This window comes from Arachis hypogaea, chromosome 2 (assembly GCF_003086295.3).
Source record: "Arachis hypogaea cultivar Tifrunner chromosome 2, arahy.Tifrunner.gnm2.J5K5, whole genome shotgun sequence".
NCBI lineage: Eukaryota > Viridiplantae > Streptophyta > Magnoliopsida > Fabales > Fabaceae > Arachis > Arachis hypogaea.
Genome location: NC_092037.1, coordinates 69,672,036 through 69,677,073, shown reverse-complemented (window position 1 = coordinate 69,677,073; position 5,038 = coordinate 69,672,036).

Here is a 5,038-nt window from a genome sequence, read left to right as displayed (position 1 = left end):
TGGATACAATGTACATCATACTTTAACTGGTCACTCTCTAGTATTTTATACTCCACAAACCTCCTGATGTTGTACCTCTTAACTGCCAGCATGACTTCTTCCTTTTTTTCAAATTGTTGTCCAACCTTAAACTCATTGGTTGGATCCTCTTCGGGGCTTCCATGGATAAGCTACCAATCCGAAGTTATTGCATCGAGATTCAACCTGGAGAAGTGATCCGGTCAGTCATATAGTTGAGAAATGGTAGGCTGTGTCAGAGCAATTTGTGTGTCACCGTAGTAGTTCATCTCTTCTTCCTCATCACCATCATTAGGAATTTTCATTGGTTCATCATCAACATCGTCTCCATCATCGGGATTAACTTCATACGGATCCATGATTGGATCCCTGATAGCAGAACCCTCATGACTTTCAACATTATCTTCGATCATGTCAGCATTACCAAGTTCAAGGTTTGACCCCTCTTGCCTATCTTCCGGTGGCTTATTTAGATCGACCATCATCCTTCTAATATTTCCTCTAACAGCTCCACTGAACAGACTATCATCAACAGTATTCACAGATGATCCTCATCCACCCAACTCAACTAGAAACACGAATAATTTCAAAAGATGAACATTTGTCTATCAGTTGTGCCACGACTTTATAAGACGTACGTTCTTGTTGTCACGTAACCGATACCTAACTTTAAACAACAGAAATATTTTTCAAAACCGTGGTCTAATAAACATAATAACAACGGAACAAAGAAACTGTAATATACCTTTTATAAAACAAATTGTCATCTACTTCAGTCGATAACCGGTCTGGTTTTTAGAACCTTGGTTCTGGCAACTATGCCTTTAAGTATACTCATACCTTGAAGGAGAACAAGAAAAGATTTGCTGATCAGTGAGCCGCATGTGATATAAAGTTTTCAATTAACTGCAACCCTAATCACAACATGTGTTACACAAGAGTCATACACACAAAGATTGGAGGCTGCAACCTAGCAATCTCAGTATACTGGAGATGACGACAACAACTCTACTGCATTAGTCGTTGATGCTGACATGGTTTTGCGTGAAACTGCATTTGAGTCGTACAAGAATCGCATCTACGCGGTGGGATTGTTATTTGTTGATAACTTCCGCACCTCCATATTGAGACATTCATTTGCCTCTACTACTAATCAGCCCTTCGATCCCGTAGATGGCGTCAATTTGAGGGAGTAGGTGCTGGAGCTCACCCGGAGCCTTCACCAACAAGCTCAGTAGCTGTAGGAGTCTGAAGATAGGTATTAGGAGATCCGCACACACATAATAGACATAGATAATATCAAGCTGGAATGGAGATGGGAGCCAGAGCAGCTTCAACGGATGAAGCGACAGATGGCGGTGTAACAATATCAGATGCGTACTAGTCATAGCGGCACTGTTGGTGGCAGCAGCGTTGCTGAAGGGGCACAAATATCACCGCCTAGGCCACCGTCTTAGCAGGACATTGGAACGACGACGACAATGATAAAGACGACTATCAAGATCTTTAATGATTAAGGTTTTGTTTTAAACTATTTGATTGTATTATATTCTCTATTTGACTTTTTATTTTATTTGTATACTTGGTACACGAAATCGTGATACACAACTTTGTGCAGCTGACCAGCAAGTGCACTAGGTCGTCCAAGTAATACCTTACGTGAGTAAGGGTCGATCCCATGGAGATTGTCGGCTTGAAGCAATATATGGTCATCTTGTAAATCTCAGTCAGGCGGATTCAAATGGTTATAGGGTTTTAATAATTAAAAGAACGAAATAGAACATAGAATAGGATAGAAATACTTATACAATTCATTGGTGGGAATTTCAGATAAGCATATGAAGATGCTTTGTTCCCTCTGAGCCTTTGCTTTCCTATTGCCTTCACCCAATCATTCATACTCCTTTCCATGGCAAGCTGTATGTAGGTGGATCACTGTTGTCAATGGCTACCATCCATTCTCTCAGTGAAAATGGTCCTCTACGGTTTCTTGCATGGATAATCAGCTATCGGTTCTCGATCATGTCGGAATAAGATCCATTGATCCTTTTGCGCACTGTCACTGCGCCCAACACTCACGAGTTTGAAGCTCGTCACAGTCATTCCATCCCAGATCCTACTCGGAATACCACAGACAAGGTTTAGACTTTCCGGATCTCAAAAATACTACCCATTTGATTCTAGCTTATACCATGAAGACTCTGATTGCACGGAATGCAAGCTCTGTTGTCAGGAGAGGCAACCATGCGTCGTGGACCAGGAGGCCAAGAGATACACACTCAAGCCATTGCATGTAGAATGGAAGTGGTTATCAAGTACGCGTTCATAAGGGAGAATGATGATGAGTGTCACGGATCATCACATTCATCAGGTTGAAGTGCGAGTGAATATCTTAGAATAAGAATAAGCTTGAATTGAATAGAAGAACAATAGTACTTTGCATTAATTCATGAGGAACAGCAGAGCTCCACACCTTAATCTATGAGGTGTAGAAACTCCACCGTTGAAAATACATAAGTGATAATGGTGTTCATTGGTTTCGGCCCCAGAGAGGGAACCAGAATAACCAAAACATCTCATACAATAATAAAAGGTACTATTTATAATGAACTAGTAACCTAGGATTTACAGAAATAAGTAAATGATGCAGAAATCCACTTCCGGGGCCCACTTGGTGTGTGCTTGGGCTGAGCATTGAAGCTTTCATGTGCATAGACTTTTCTTGGAGTTAAATGCCAACTGTGGTGCCAGTTTGGGCTTTTAACTCCAGTTCTTATGCCAGTTCTGACGTTTAACGCCAGAAAAGGGTCTTTGACCGGCGTTTTGACGCCAATTTGAGCCATTACATTTCGAGCAAAGTATGAACTATTATACATTGCTGGAAAGCCCAAGATGTCTACTTTCTAATGCAATTTAGAGCGCGCCAATTGGACTTCTATTGCTCCAAAAAATCCATTTCGAGTGCAGGGAGGTAAGAATCTAACAGCATCTGCAGTCCTTTTTCAGCCTCTGAATCAGATTTTTGCTCAAGTCTCTCAATTTCAGCCAGAAAATACCTGAAATCACAGAAAAAGACACAAACTCATAGTAAAGTCCAGAAATGTGATTTTTTCATAAAAATTAATAATTATATACTAAAAACTAACTAAATCATGCTAAAAACTACCTAAAAATAATGCCAAAAAGCGTATAAATTATCCGCTCATCACAACACCAAACTTAAATTGTTGCTTGTCCCCAAGCAACTGAAAATAAAATAGAGTAAAAAGACGAGAATATACAATGAATCTCACAATATCAATGAAACTTAGTCCCAATTAGATGAGCGGGGCTAGTAGCTTTTTGCTTCTGAACAGTTTTGGCATCTCACTTTATCCTTTGAAATTTAGAGTGATTGGCATCTATAGGAATTCAGAATTTAGATAGAGTTATTGATTCTCCTAGTTTAGTATGTTGATTCTTGAACAAAGCTACTTTATGAGTCTTGGCCGTGACCCTAAGCACTTTATTTTCCAGTATTACTACCGGATACATAAATGCCACAGACCTATAACTGGGTGAACCTTTTCAGATTATGACTCAACTTTGCTAAAATCCCCAGTTAGAGGTGTCCAGAGTTCTTAGGCACACTCTTTCTGCTTTGGATTACGACTTTAACCACTCAGTCTCAAGCTTTTCACTTGGACCTTCATGACATAAGCACATGGTTAGGGACAGCTTGATTTAGCTACTTAGGCCAGGATTTTATTCCTTTGGGTCCTCCTATCCATTAATGCTCAAAGCCTTGGATCCTTTTTACCCTTGCCTTTTGGTTTAAAGGGTTATTGGCTTTTTCTGCTTGCTTCTTTTTCTTTTTCTTTTTTTTTGCCTATTTCTTTTTTTTTGCAAGCTTTGTTATTCACTGCTTTTTCTTGCTTCAAGAATCAATTTTATGATTTTTCAGATTATCAATAACATTTCTCTTTTTACATCATTCTTTCAAGAGCCAACAAATTTAATATTCATAAACTTCACTATAAAAAATATGCACTGTTCAAGCATTCATTCAGAAAAAACAAAAAGTATTGCCACCACATCAAAATAATTAAACTAATTTCAAGAAAGAATTTGAAATTCATGTACTTCTTGTTCTTTTGTAATTAGGAACATTTTTCATTTAAGAAAGGTGAAGGATTCATGGAATTATTCAAAGCTTTAAGACATAGACACTAGACACTAATGATCATGTAATAAAGTCACAAACATAGTCAGAATATCAAGCATAAAAATCAAAAACAGAAAAATAAAAACAAGGAGATTAAAGAACGGGTCTACTTTAGTGATGGCGGCTAGTTCTTCTTCTTGAAGATCCTATGGAGTGCTTAAGCTCCTCAATGTCTCTTCCTTGCCTTTGTTACCCTTTCCTCATGGCTATTTGATCCTCTCTAATTTCATGGAGAATAATGGAGTGCACTTGGTGCTCTATCCTTAGTTGCTCCATGTTGGAACTCAAATCTCCCAAAGAGGTGTTGAGTTGCTCCCAATAGTTGTGTGGAAGAAAATGCATCCCTTGAGGCATCTCAAGAATTTCTTGATGAAGGACTTCCTCATGCTCTTGTTGAGGTCTATGAGTGGACTCTCTTGTTTGCTCCATCCTCTTTTTAGTGATGGGCTTGTCCTCTTCAATGAGGATGTCTTCCTCTATGACAATTCCAGCTAAATTGCATAGGTGACAGATGAGATAAGGGAAGGCTAACCTTGCCAAAGTGGAAGGCTTGTCAGCAAGCTTGTACAGGTCTAGGGGTATGACCTCATAAACTTCTTGGCCACAACTTTATAGAAGTGGTCTTGATGGACCTTTGAGATGAATCTCTCTATTTTCCATGACTCGAAGGTGGAAGCTTTTACCTTCCATTTTCTCTTTCTAGAGGTTTCTCTGGCCTTAAGTGCCATAAATAGTTATGGAAAAACAAAAAGCAACGCTTTTTCCACACCAAACTTAAAAGGTTTGCTCGTTCTCGGACAAAGGAAGAAAGAATGA